Below are 14,753 nucleotides of genomic sequence, written 5' to 3'. Positions count from 1 at the left end.
GTTGGAAATCAAGGCTGCTTCTCTGTGTCAAAGGACTGAAAACCTCGGGCAGGAAGAGCAGGGTGCTTCTTTTATATTCTTGTGATTTCAAAGAGTAAACTTTTTGACAGTCTAGGTATTAAAAAAGAAGATTTTCCAGTGATTAAAGAGCCAGAGTCCATCAAAGAAAAGGACCATTATGACATTTTATGGCTGAGTCTGGCCCTGGGAGAAATGCAGCTGGCTTGATCCTGAGCTGGGCTTGTATCCTGCCTGAGGACTGGCAGGGCAGAGATTTTACCTCGTCTGAGCAAGCTAATTTTTATTTTTTTTGACGTTTTAGTCCATTGTTTTTTCTATGTTTACATTTTTGTTTCATTCAATCTAAATTGTTGCAATTTTGTATATCCACATGTGTATCTTTTTGTACTTAATTTTTTTATGATTTTTATTTAACTACCTATTCTTTAATACATATCATTTTCATGTCTAAATAGCAGATCATCTTATAAGTGTACCAAAGATCACTTCACAAATCCAAATTGCTTATTACAAATTTTTAATTATCATAAATTCCTAATTTCCACTATAAGAAGTTACATTATGATAAACATCTGCATGAATATAACTTAATCAAATTGATTACTGGGCCTAAAGTTATGAGTATTTTTGAGGCTCTAGATATTCATTTACCAAATTGCTATCCCAAAGGTTCAAGTAATCTGTGGAAATGGTAAATTTGGGGCCCCCATCTAAGCACAGGGAATTATCTTTTGACTTTCTCAACAGTTAATTTCAAAGTTATAATGTAAAGTGGTAGCTCCTTGTTATTTTAATCTGTGGTTTTTGTAGTAAGGTAAAGTTTTCCCATATTGTTTATTGATTCTAGCTCTTTCTATGTCTTCTCAAAAAACTTTCCTCAATTACATATTAAAAAACTTAGAGTGCTTCTCATCAAACCATCTTAGTTCTTTATGTTGTAAAATTGTTATGAATTAAAAGACTCATTCTTTGTCATTTTAGCAGCAGTATTTTCTTTCTAGGATGTACTAGGAGTTAAATCATAATGGACCCCAAGACTGAATCAATGAGGAACCAAGGACAGAAGGCTCAATGCAGAAACCACTCCTACAATTGTACAGTTTCTCCCATTTGATGCCAAACTTCAGAGCTACACTGTTCAAATGCTGATTCTGTTCGTAGAATGCAGGACCACCTTGCAAACCAGGTGCCACTGAAAGCATGATGAGAAATAAATATGAGGTTTGTGTAGCCGGGCTGGGCAGTGGAGTGGTGGTGCTTCATATCCAGGGATGTGTGAGCTGCTGAGGCCAGCCTGGGGCCGTCCTTCCCCATTCAGCATTTTTATACAGATGGGATCAGTTGAATGGGGTCTAGAAAGAGAAAGGAGGAGAAAAGAGGTCAAAAAGAAATAAGCAGTTTTCAGTCTATAAAAGAGCCTGTAGGGAAGGTTTGTCCTGCCTTCTTTGTTGACACCCGCGGAGTACTACCAGGGCCACCATCTTTCCTGAGCCCTTCCTCCTCTCCCTCCTTCCTGACAGTCTGACAAGCAGAAGCCATAGAAACTGAATTTAAATAGCTTCCACAGGTTAATTACATATAGGCTGGGTTCACTTGCATTTCTTTCCTTTAATTTCAAAAATCTGTGTGAAGTCATAGCAATGACTACCAAGTATGAGTCAAGAAAAATGATAATATTTAAGAAAATTAAAAATACAGCCAAGCAGAATTAAGAACTGTTAACATTTGCTCATATTTGCTTTTCCTTCTTATCAAAGGAATAAAACATTACACTATAATGGAAATCTCCTTTACCCTCACTTCCGGTCTCAAGTCCCTCCCTCTCCCCAGAGGCAACCATCACCATCATCACTTCATTTGCACGCATGTTGGCAGTCTATTTTTTCGCATCTCTATCTACCTATACATCCATTAATAATATAAGTAATATATAGTATTGTTTTGTGTGAAAAAGTATTTCTAGTTTACATAATAGTAATGAATGCATATAACTAGACAGTAATCTTAGGTTTTTTAAATTTATCCATATGAAAATGAATTATTTATAGATATATGGAATATTATTTATTCTTTCTAACTGCTGTGTAGAACTCAGTTGCATGAATATTTATTCTTCTTTATGTATACCTGTGGTTTCAAATCTTTATTATTTTGTTATTATGAGTAGTCAAATAAATATGTTTGTACATGTTTCCTTGTACTCATATGTAAAAGATATTTCTTAAGTACACATGAAGTGGAATTATTAGGTTGCAAAGTGGATACATTTTCAAATTTCCTCCATATAAACTGATTTATCTCCATAGGAACTTTACCAATTAAATTCTAACAGTGTAAATTCTTAGCTCCCCATATATTGACCAATATCCATATTGTCATCCTTCAAAATCTTTGCCCATCTGAGACATATCTTGTTTTAATGTGCATTTCCCTAGTTGTGCAGTTGTTTACAGTCTCACAAGTTTATTTACCATCCAGGGGTGTTGGTGTTTTTGTTTTTCCTGAAAACTGTCTGTTCACTTGCACTGATCTTTCTAAATACAGTCTGGTTGCTGTTTGCACTTAGAAAATAATCTCAGAGAGATTAAGTGACCTTGCTCAAGCTCATAAAGCCAGTGAGAACCCCATGAGGGGCTTCAAACCTCGGTGTCCTAATTCAGACCATTCCTCTTTCCCAACATTTATGCTTCTCAAGACACTAATCGTTCTATTTTAAACCCTGTTCAGTTCACAGTATATGACCTCCTGATTTGGGAAGATTATCTAATCTCACTTATGAAAAAACTGAAAGAGAATTCCTACAGGGTCCAGTTTGAGGTTCTGGCCAGAAGCCCTATCCGTGGCAGTTCCCCACTGGTGCCTGGAATCCCTTGGAGTTTTGAAGGCTTTTCTACTCCCGGTCAAACCTTCGCAACAACCTTTGAAGTACACACTGTTAAAATCATTGTTTTACATGAGGGGTTAAATAACTTGCCTAATGGAACAGAACCAGGAAGAAAAATAAAGAAAAGCATTCAAAGTTCTTTTGAGTCAGAGGAAAACTGATTAAATTTGTTCAGGAAAAACTGTGGACAAGATGAAAGTGAGCATGGAAAGACAGTTTCCTCCTTCCTCCCACTTTCCTCAAGATTCGGCCTTTGAGAATCACAGGGCAGCATAGCTATAAAGATCTTTTAGAGCCGATTTCTGAATCTTTTGTCTTTTTTCAGGGCAGAAGCTGAGGTCGTTACCCAATCTAGAGTCAAGTAAGTGTGAGAAAACACTGGCCCAAAGCCTCCCAAGACTGACGTGTAGGGTCTCAGAAAAACAAATGCACATTTCAAAACAAGAAGAAATTTCACCTCATGGCCTTGATAGTTGAACTTGTTAAAGACTCTCAGTTAACAAGGAGCACAGCCACATTGCACTTCAAATCTTCAATCTAAATAAGCAGAAAGAATGGTCTAACGAGCTTTTGAGTATGTGTGTGTACATGTGTGTGTGTGTGTTTACAGATCCAAAATCATCTCCATACAGTTGTGTATCCTTGTATCTTGATCTTTTGTTTTCCCAGCAGTAAGAATCCTCTTCATTCATTCCCAGCAGTAAGAATCCTCTTCATTCATTCTGACAAGTATCTTTTAATCCCAATACCTCCCCTATCAGGAGTCTGGTCTCTCTCCCACCCCCACCCCACAGGTCCCATAGCCTTGAGGAAGGAAATGGGTTGAGTATGGCCCCTGAAAGGGGATGTTAAGGAGGAGGAAAGGGGAAAAGTCCACTTGTGACTCGTGGTTTGTAAGAGAAAGAAAGGAAAGCAGAAGCAAGTCCACTGTGAGACACGATACTGTGCCTTCTCTCTGGCCAAAGTCTTAAAGGGAGAAGTCAGGAGAGAGGACATGAAGGGCTGAGGCCATCGGCCACTTTACATTTGGAAATGCAGGAGAGTTCTGCTCACAGGGGTCCCCACTGCCTGCTGAGATAGGCAGTCAGTGACCCTGAGTTTGGCTCTGTCAAGCCATCCCCAGTTCCTATATGGCATGGATGGAACTCCAGAATCTCCCGAATGCCCACAAAGGATATTCAGACATGAGTCAGCATTTGGCTAGATGTTTGCTGGAAGAGACCACCATGCCTAAGACAAAGAGCCCCCAACACTGAGGGACGTGCCACAGAGTGAGAGACACTATCAAATTTCAGAGGTCCACAGCAAGAGCAAGGCTGCAAAAGGGATGGGTCAGTAGACGGGGCTTACAAGGTTAACTAAATCATGAAGAACAGACCTCCAGTAATGCTAGCTGCATGTTTCAGATGGACACTGAATTGATGTAAATTTCCAGACACGATTTTGGAGAGCAGTGAAGTGGGGAGCTAATCCAAAATATGAAATTCTAAGCCATCCATAGTATATAAGTTATCTACAGAGAGTCTGTAAATCATTGGATTGCACTGAATTTATTGGATGGGTCTAAAATACAGTTTTCCCAATACCCAGAGAAGCTTGTAAGGAAGATAAGATTTATTTTCAAGGTGAAAATTATCTATGTTTTCTTTGCTTATCTAATTGTAACGTGAGTGGTTTTTAATGCAATGACATCAGCTTAAGTGGAAAGGGAAAGACTGAAAGTGGTTCCAGTAAGGGCCTGGATACAGCATTTGAAGCCATCAGTAAACCAGACATCTACTAGTCTCTCTTTCTCCCCAGGTTTAGGTGCACAAGGCTACTTGCATGGCCAGCAGAGAAGAGGATCTTTCTATCTCAATCCTGATCCTAAATTCAGTGCTAGTATGTCAGTCACAGAAAACAAATACGGCTTCTGGAGGGCATCCTGTGTGGGTGGGAGCATGGTTATTACAGAATTATTGTCATGTTTGTCTGCTAGTCCTGATCTTTTCTTTTCAACTTAATATTAATGTTTTCCTATATTATTATCTATTTCATGAAATCATGGAATAAAAGGTACACACATTTGAAAACGTAAATACTTAAGATCTGTCACAAGGCATATATGCGCCCCAAATGAGCAGTAATGATGTTCAGGACGGAGACAACCTGCACAACCAATAGATTATATTGGAACGTATCATTTACCTTACACCTTCTCTCTCCACAGGCGCCCTGCCTTGTTCATCCACAAATCCTTCCTCTACAGCAGGAACTCAATATGTCTTTGGCAAATTGCTAGGGAGAACACTGGCTGGAACAATAAAGGGATGGTAGTGATTGATGAGGACCTGAGCGGTGCTCTTAGGCACTGGGTGCCCACTGATATCTCATGGTCAGATGTAGAGAGGAAACACAGAGGAGAAAGGGAAGAGAGTGCCAATTCTTCCAAAACATTCCTTTGACCCTTAGTGTCCTTGAAAGGAACCAACTATGTAGGACTGACAGAGGTTTAATTTTTCCATGTCTCCTGATTATCCATCATCTTACACAGATATATGTATTGTATTTATTCATTTATAGGAGTGGTGAAGAGGACAGGCTCTGGATTCAGCAGTGAGATCTTTAGCCTCTAAGGTTCTAAACTCCACCTGTAAAATGGGGATAATCATAGCCCTGGCCTCAGGATGATCTGAGGATTGAATGAGAAAAGGGTACAAGGTGCCCAGCCTACTGTCAGCCCATGGAAAGCCAGCCAGTAAGTGCCAGCTTTCATGATCCAGAGTAAACGTAGTTCTTGCTCTGCCACTTTTCACACATTCCAAGTTTGTAAAATATTTTCAGCTCTTTTTCAGGACAAGATCCCGTGCTGACTCAACTGAGGGAGGTTGAATTAAAATGGAAATGACATTTGATGAATAGGTTTATGGTCTAAAGCTCATGAAATACAGAAAGGGTTTTTAAAAATCTAAGATTTCGAGACATGCACAGAAGGAGGATGATGTGTAGACACAGAGAGAGCAGATGGCCAGTGAAGACAGAGGCAAAGATCAGAGGAAACAACCGGGAGATAAAATACTAGAGATGCCAACTCTATTACTGATCAAAGCTAAAAAGAAGGACATGGCTTAAATGTACACAGTGAATATCCTAACACTTGAGCCTGGAATCACACGTTCAGTCTGGCCATAGGCAGAACCACAGGGTCCCTGTGATATTGTGATTTAGAATAAAAAATACATATTTAAAAACAAGATCTCAGATTTCTTTGGCTTGATTCAGAAATTTTCCCAAGGTTGTATGAAAACCTCTAGAAAAAGAATTACCCAGGAAGTATTATTTTTGCCTCCAGACCTCTTTGAGAACATACATCTATTTTTTAATGTCATTATTTGTTTGGACACCTGTATCATCTATCCTCTTTTTTAAAAAATAGAAGGTAAACCTCTACTACCCCCATGTTTTAACTAATAACACATTGGATATTCCAGGCAAAGTCAACATCAATTTCTTTCTTAATAAATTGTAAATCTGTCCTTTTTAAGCTGGTAGCTGTGGCACCTCATGGAAAAATCTGCTAAGGGAGTGAGGTTGCTCAGTTTTGCTGATCTTTACTCAGTTTTTGATGCCATGGGCTGCTATCCAGGATGAACTAAGCTCTTGGATTTCAAAATGTAACCCCAGCTATTGATTCCAATAGAGAACTGACTCCTTATCAGTACAAGTGTCAGTGCCTGTGGGAACATTTTTCACATGGGTCTGATAACATTGTTTACTGGGGTTACAAGGGGTGGGCCCTGGGCCTCTGGGCCCAGAGGCTTTGCTGTCACTTTTGGATGAGCTGAATATCGTAAAAAATAAAACAAGAAGCCTTCCTCCATGGGCAGGCAGAATGATTCATTGTCACACAACAGTAATTATCTTAACAGAGCCTAGCCCTGCTATTAATAGTACTGTTAGAAATAAGAGTTGAAGCTCAATGTTTTCAAAGCAAAAGCTATAATTTTTGGAAAGTGACTTTTAACGGTTTGAAAATACGACTCATTCTATTAACTAAGGGTACATTTTACAAGTACCAAAATTATCTAATAAGTTACATTAATTAAATTTTAGCCTCTGAGAGTACTTTGGGAAATTTTTTTAATGGCATGAGACAGTTGACCACACTGACTTTGAACTTTCTGAGAGATAAAAATCAAAGTCATTCTCTGGAACAGTGTTTCTCAATCTTGGGTTATGTTTAGACCCCTTCTTAAAAGTTTAAATTACATTATATTTAATATGTACAAAATAACATATAAAACTGATAAGGTACGACATACTATTTTTGAAAATGAACCCACCACCTAACTTAAGAACTAGGACAGAGCCACACAATGACGAAGCCCACCTGTGAGCTAACTTCTCCCCAACCCCCAAGGAATTCACTAGTCCATTTTGAATTTCATTTTCTCTTGAGTTTTCAAGAATTGTTTTACCACATTCAAATGCGTCCCTGAACAATATATTGTTCACATTTGCTTTATAAAAATTACACCATACCCTGACTTGCAGTTTCATTTGCTTTTTGCCTTAAGCTGTGTGGACTGTTTTTATCTAATTTTCTTTTCTGCAGTTATTGTGCTTTAATGCTTAGCATGTTTTATATCTTTCCTTGCTCACTTTCTCCCTGAGACTCTTGCTCATTCAGCCTCCATGAAGCCACATAGCTCCTGATTTTCTGCTTTTGCTTTGGCACTTTCCTTTCAATTATGATAATTGGCTCCTCCCTTTCTTCTCTTACCTTAAATGTTGATCTTCAGTTTCCCTTTTCTTCCTAACCCACTTTCCCTGGGCCATTTCATCCACTTCCTTGGATGTATTTATCATCCACATGTTAACAATCCCAATCCTTTAGAACTATCCTAGATCTCTATCCTGAACCCAAGCGCATAAATGTATAACTACCAAATATCTCCATTCGGATTTCCTTTCTCAGGCACATTAAGCATAATATGCTCCAAATGAAACTCATCTCTTCCCCAGTAAACCTGCCCCTCTGCCAGAATTTTTCCCTGCAGAAAATGAAGAACTACTCACCTTAATCCTTAAACAAAAATATCTGGGGCCATCTTTCACTCTCCCTCTCCCTCAGCCCTTATCTCCCTCACCCAGATCTTTCCGTGCTCTTGATGCTGTGCTCTACATACTGGTGGATTCACCTTCATCCCCCAGCTCCACAGCTCCTGCCCCAGTCTAGGCGACTATCAGCTCTTACCAGATCCTGCAATCGCTGCCTAGTTCATCTTCTTCAATCTATCTTCCCTGCTGCAACCAGAAGAGTCATTTAAAATGCAAATCTGACTGTGCTGTTCCCCCCACTTAAAACTCTTCAGTGACTCCCCCTTACATTTAAACAAATCTTAGAAGGCCCTCCTTGATCTTGGCCCCACTCGTCTCTGCTGCCTTGCCCCTTCTTGAGCCACTCTTCCTGTCTCACTGTATTCTCCAGCCATAGCTACACTGCATTTACTTCAGCTCCTTTGACATGCTATCTACCCTATGACAGACAATGTAAATTTTCCCCCACGTCCATTTTCTTTTTTTAATAATAGAACCCCCCTACTCTTCCTCAGATCTACTAGGACACATGACTGCCCTGCTAGTTACTCCTTTTCCCTGCCTCCCAGGCTGTTTAGGTGTAACCCTGTGATGAGGTTTTCATGAATGGAAAATGAGGAAGAGTAATTTGTATAATTTTAACTTCACTTCCTTAAAAGTAAATTGATTGCCTTTTGTTTCTTCCCTAGGGCTGGAATGTGGATGCGGAGCTAGTGAACAAACTTTAACCATGAAAATGATACACTAGGGGGATAGAAAGGCTACACCATGGAAGGACCTGCAACCATGACTGACCACATACATACAATATTCAAGTTCTTCTTTAGAGTGGTTTAGCCTGTGCAGTAGTCAGGATAGTTTAGATTATGCTGCAGTAACAAACAATCCTCAAAGCTTAACACCACAAAGCTTTGTTTTTCATTCATGCAACTGTCTAACACAGATTAGGAGGGCAATTCTGTCCAGGTAGATACTCAGGGATCCAGCCTAACTGAAGGCTTCATCTAAAGATGTTCTTTAATGAGCACACAGGAGAGAAAGGGACTTGGCAAACCATGTTTTGTCTCTTAAAGCTTACAGATGGAAGTAACCCACATCACTACACTCATAGTGAAAGTCACAGAGTGTCACCTAATTCAAACAGGGCAAAGGATGGGCAATCCTATCATGTTCCCACAAGGAAAAGAAAACCAGAATTTTTGTGACCAGTCCTGATGACTCTCTCAGCTTCTGCCTCAATATGTCTGGGCTCTGTCAAAAGAAGTAACCTCTATTTCTCTTGCTCAAATGTCTGTAGGACTATTTTCTTTATGTTGCAAATTCTGTATTTCAGAAATTTCACAAGACTTTATCTTCTCACTAATTCTTCCTGCAATCATTACCCTTGGGAATCCTAAAGTAACTATTTCCTTTGCATGACACTTTAATATTTATCTAAATATCTGACCTCTCTCCAAAGCTCCAGTACTAGATTTCCAACTGCCCACCAGCTGGCAAACTTGACAAGCTAAAAACCATGACTGTATTATTTTCATTCCTCCCTTAAATCTGATTCTTCCACTGAGTTTACATTCTTTTGTTTTATTTTGTTTTGTTTCTTTTTTAAAATCTATATCTCCCCAGCCCATAGAATAGTCCCTTCCAGAAAGGGTACTATATACTGAATGAATCAATGAATGAGTGAGTGAATGAATGAAAGAATAGTGCCAAGATTTGACAAGGGCTCCTGAACCTGGAATATTCTCCAACTCCAATCCCCTCCATAGTAGTCTTCCCTGCTACCCACCATATTTGCCCACTCAGGTACTCATCACCTACCAACTAGATTATTACAATAGCTTCCTTTCAGTTATCCCCATCACCAACTTCGCCATCCTCCCAGACATTTTATGCAATGCTTCTGTATTAATTTCCTGTAAGTATATGACTCATTCTGCTCTTATTCCATGAGCCTATAAGGAGCACATATCTTATAAAAGCCCTATGCTATCGAAGATAAACATGAATAAGGCACAGTCTCCACGCTTGAGCAGATTATGATCCAGTGCATGAGAGAGATGTGTCCAAAGATATAGGGAGAGCTTTGCCAAAATAGAGAAGCACAAAAATAGAGTCCTAACAGACTCTAACAGACAGTAAGACATTTTCCAGGATTGACATTAGACAAAAATAGGAACTATTCATCGTTTGAGTCAGGAGGGAAAAAGGAAAGAATGGGCACTGAGGTTAGTTTAAAAGTGGGGATGGAGGAACAAAACCAGTGGCAATTGTATCTGAGGGCCTCTGTTTTCTCTCTGATATGTAAGAAGGACGAAGGATATGTTACTGTGCTGTGTGGTCTTCCAGTGAAACCTGGATGTGCTGCTACCTGGTGAGGATGGCTTCCAGTGCTCCATACCTGCTGGAAACTGTATGTCCATGGCATTCAGTTTAATTCTGCAAACAGGTACTAATGTACTGGGGCTAGTGTTTGGTTACATTAGGCAACTGCTGTTTCCTGTTCTTTCTTGCACATTTCCTCCATTCATGCTGCAGTGTGGCTGTCACTAAAATGCTTCGACATTCACTGCTTTCCAGTGGAGAGACCCTGAAGTCAAATGAATTGCTGCATGGATTTTACAAATTCATAGCAGACAGAATTGCTCGGAAGATAGAGCACTCTTTATTTACATAAGCTAGGCTTTTAGGAGAGAAAATAGGAGGGGTTTTTTTGAAGGGAAGTGTTATTTTTGGAATTCCAAAAGATGAAATTTGAACAGAGCCAAAGCCTGGAAAATTAAAAGCATAAATTCTGTAAATAAGCCACGAGAAGGGAAAGATCACAAAATAATAGGTTTTGCCACATGGTATGGCAAAACACACCCCACACACCCTACCAAAATGATATAGTGTGACCAGCAGGCAGATAAATGTGGAGTTTTGTAATTTAAGTGCCTCTTCTGTGCAAGGATTTGGGGAATAAAAGAAAATCCCCTTTTAAAAAAGATCACACAACCTGCTGAAGGTGACAGCTGAACCCTTTCAACATAGACATGTGAGAAGTGACTTTTGTTTTCATACTGACCTAGACTCTGCGATGATTCCTGGCTCTGTGCTTGGGCTTCTAGAAAGCATGCAGCTTTTGGTAAGATCTTCTAGAACTACTCATAAACCTGTCCTTGATGAATTTCCAGGGGGACTAGAAACATAACTTTATAAAATACACAGGACGCTAATCATCTAAATAAGCTACCGAAGAGCAGCAGAAATGGGGGAAAGGATTAAACAAAATTCTCCCTTTCATTTGATAAATACTTGAAAAAGAGAAGTGGAAGCTTTTAAAAGAGAAAATTTAAGCCTTTAACAGTTCTCCACAGAACGCCCTAGTAAAGATGTTATAGCTAAATAACAATTATTAGGCAAATTAATTAAATTACCTTTACAATAAGAAGCACACTACTCTCACTTTCTACTCAGAACTACAAAGGATAACCTTGAAATCATCTTGAAATTATTTAGAACTGCTTTATGGTAAAGCATATTCTGAAAGGCAGGAGTTTTTCTTTCTTTCTATTTAAATTTTGTGGGCAGATGTGAGGGAAAAAAATGAATGCTAGCTATCTCTTTTGAAAAGATAAAGCCGCACCCCATTTTTTGCAATATAGAACTTGAATATGGCTCAAAAGGATATGGGCATGTCGAGTGACTTAAGGATTTAAAAATCAAAGATCTAAAATCCTTTTTATAGAAAGAAAGAAAAATGATCTGGACAGATGGGAAAATACCACAATTCCTTAATATTACTGGAACTGAGAGAAGAGCTTAGAGTATTGATAAAATGCCCCGAAAGAAATGTCAAACTCTCATCACCTGAGAAGTCTTTTATCCACATCCAGGATTCTGAGAGAAGGACATAAGGAATTTCATAAGCTATTCTAGTTGAAATTTTGCCAAGCAAGGTAAACCAATTCTGAACATGTAGGTTGTGAGGGCAGCCAGAGCCCCACCTGGATCCCTGTCACCTGGCAGAGCACCCATCCCCAGTTGCTGTGTTGGCCCTGAGGGTCCACACCTGCCCACTTCTCAAGGGCAGTGTCTGCGGCTGAATGAGAGGCCCCTGTCTGCAAGGTTATGTGCCACCCCAGGGACGGAGGATGGGACAGCTGGCAACCAATGACAGCCTGACACAGAGGTACGACAGCCTGACCTCTGTCTCAGGGTGAGACACACTCCATGGGTCCATGTGGCCCAGAGCATCTCCACAGTGCCACTGAATCTAGGCTGCTGTGGAACCCATCCTTGTTCAGGTTTCGTCCCCTGTCAGATCTGGCTTCCCCGGCTTTCTTTCTGCCAAGAACATTCCCTTAACAAACTTCTTCGACAAGGAACCCCATCTCAGGCTCTGCTCTAAGACAAAAACAGTGCAATCCCATAAAATCTGAGGCCTTCCAGTGCCATTTGTTCAATCCCCTTTATGCTCCCTTTCCTCTGCGTCAGACAATATTCAACTTTTTAACATTTTCATTTTCTTTTCATCAAAATCTCCCCTCAGAAGAGGATCTGACAGCTTCAGTTTCATACACATTTATGACATGAGGTTTAAGGGTCTCTCTCTCTCTCCTGGGGTATTTGCATTTTAACATAACACAAAGAACACGACTGGAATTAAGGGATACATTGTTAGTGGCTAAGGAATTTTGAGGGGGCGGAGTTAACTTTTCAGCACCTAAACCAACACATAACAAGGTCAATATGTACTCTGCCTAAACACAAGTTCCACCTCAATTAGAATGTGCTGGTGTCATTTGTTTTTGCAAATTATATCCCCTGGCACTGCCAAGGGGCTCTTCCAGCTTCCTCTATGCTCAGAAAGGCATGAGAGGGTTTCTGGAAGGAAAAGCTGAGTGTCTCACTCTTTCCCCACTCCTGAGTCTCATGTCCTCATTCTCTCCCTAAAATCAAGAAAAATTAGACCAGCTAGTTTAACATTTCCTGAGGGTTCTGTGTTCAAGTACCCTTGAAAAGCACTATTTATCTTAGACCATATTTTGCAGAGATTCACAGTAGCATTAGTATATTAAGTCTAAGAAATATCAAAGAATCCTATTTAATTTATTAAACCCAGATTTCCCTAAACTTGTCCATAGAACCCTCTTTCCATGGCTCATTTTTAGGAAACACCCATCTGGGCCGACTTTCTCATTTTGCACATAAGAACTTGAGGCCCCTAGAGTTTAGCCTCTATGGTTTGTCACCTCCCTGAGTGACAAACAACCCCAGGTCCTCCATAAGGCATTGTATCCTCGATCTGGGCTGTGATGTCCCAGACCAAGCCAACAGCCTGCACTGTGCTGTCATCATATACTACACCATTTTTACTAAGTAACAAAAGCTGGCTGCACATGCCACCTTCAGAGAGTGACTTTATGTGGTTAACAATTCAGTGTTTGAGCCCCAGACCTCCTGTTGAATCTGTATAAACAGACAAAATTGCCCAAGACTTAAATTGACTAAACAAGTGACTTGTTTGTTTTTTTTGAGGGTGTTTCTGCAGAACTGAAAGGTCCTGGTTTGTGGGATTCCTCCTGTTTGCATGCATGGTAATTCTCTGCTGCAGCAGATCTCAGGGACTTCAGTGATTCCTGCTCTATTTCCATCAGTGCTTTTTTTTTTTAAATGGTTTGTATTTTTTAAACATTTAGTTTTTCTAGATACTTTTGCTTTCTGGTTTAGATTATCAACAATCATTGTTTAATAACAGTTTGGCTTTTTGATCAATGAAGTCAAATTGAAAGGCTCTTATTCTATGAAAAACCAAAGTGTTTACACTCAGAATAACTTAGGTTTGTCTTGCAGCAATAAGCACGAGAAGAGGATTCAAAGTTCTCCAGAGATATGTCATAATGTCTGCATATTTATAAATAAATTAGAGCCAGGGGTATATGTGTGTGCGTATTCAGAAATAAACCCTCAGGCTTCATGCTCCCTTTTCAGCTCAGCTAAGGAAACCGTAGCAAAAAGCTGCTGTGGCTGGAAAGAAAACCAGCCATTTTATACCTTGTGTACTGTATACACCTGGGGCTTTATCTGGGTGTAAATTTTATCAGGGTCTAAACATGCTTATTAAGCAACTTGATAAAGTTGCTTTTTCCGCACTCAGAAGGCATACGTGCACATACAAGAGACTCCAACAAGCTAGTGTGTTGCAGCCCACTGCCCCCTCCACTAAAGAAAGCTTCCTCTGCAAGGTCAAGGAGGGCCGTCCTCCCTGCAGAATCCTGAGCTGCAGCTCAGTATTAGTAGCCTGCCAATCTGTGTGGGGAATCAGTACCCCTCTCCGCTTCCTGTGATACAAATAAGATTGTCTCCCAAATCCCTAATCTGGCATTCTCCTGGTTCATTCTTCCTGCTCACCCAGGGGAGGGGAGCAAAGTAAAAGGAATCTTGCCCTAATTATATGCAGAAACATAATATTTTAAAGTTAAAAGGGGCCTTAAACATGATCTCACTTTTGTGCTTTGCATTTCACCCAGGAAAATTCTGCTTTTCCAGGATGGCATGCCATCATCATTTCTCTCCCTACACTCCTAGAGCCGGTGTGTTTTATAGCCATTAGCAATGCAGTTTCTCCCTTTGCATAACTTCAGTAGTGATTTAAGCATACATGTACACACACACTGATTTAGGAGATGGGAGTGAGGCAGCATAAAGCAGAAGGGAGAATAAAGGGTGGTAATGGACTGAGTCCACTTTGGGTCCTATGGAGGATTCTAGAAACATCGTATTTATG

The 14,753-nt window shown here is 40.0% G+C and overlaps 1 protein-coding gene across 1 annotated transcript in view; it reads right to left on the bottom strand.

Moving 5' to 3' along the window:
* Positions 1-1,241: 1,241 nt before the first annotated feature.
* The window catches only part of AKAP7 (A-kinase anchoring protein 7), a 251,554-nt gene continuing 238,042 nt past the window's right edge, over positions 1,242-14,753 (bottom strand). The window contains exon 8 of the transcript XR_012124227.1: positions 1,242-1,373. The gene's annotated coding sequence lies outside the window, so the exon portion shown is untranslated. The remainder of the gene's footprint in view (positions 1,374-14,753) is intronic.

This window comes from Manis javanica, chromosome 13 (assembly GCF_040802235.1).
Source record: "Manis javanica isolate MJ-LG chromosome 13, MJ_LKY, whole genome shotgun sequence".
Taxonomy (NCBI): domain Eukaryota; kingdom Metazoa; phylum Chordata; class Mammalia; order Pholidota; family Manidae; genus Manis; species Manis javanica.
This window is presented reverse-complemented; position numbering and strand designations above follow the sequence as displayed.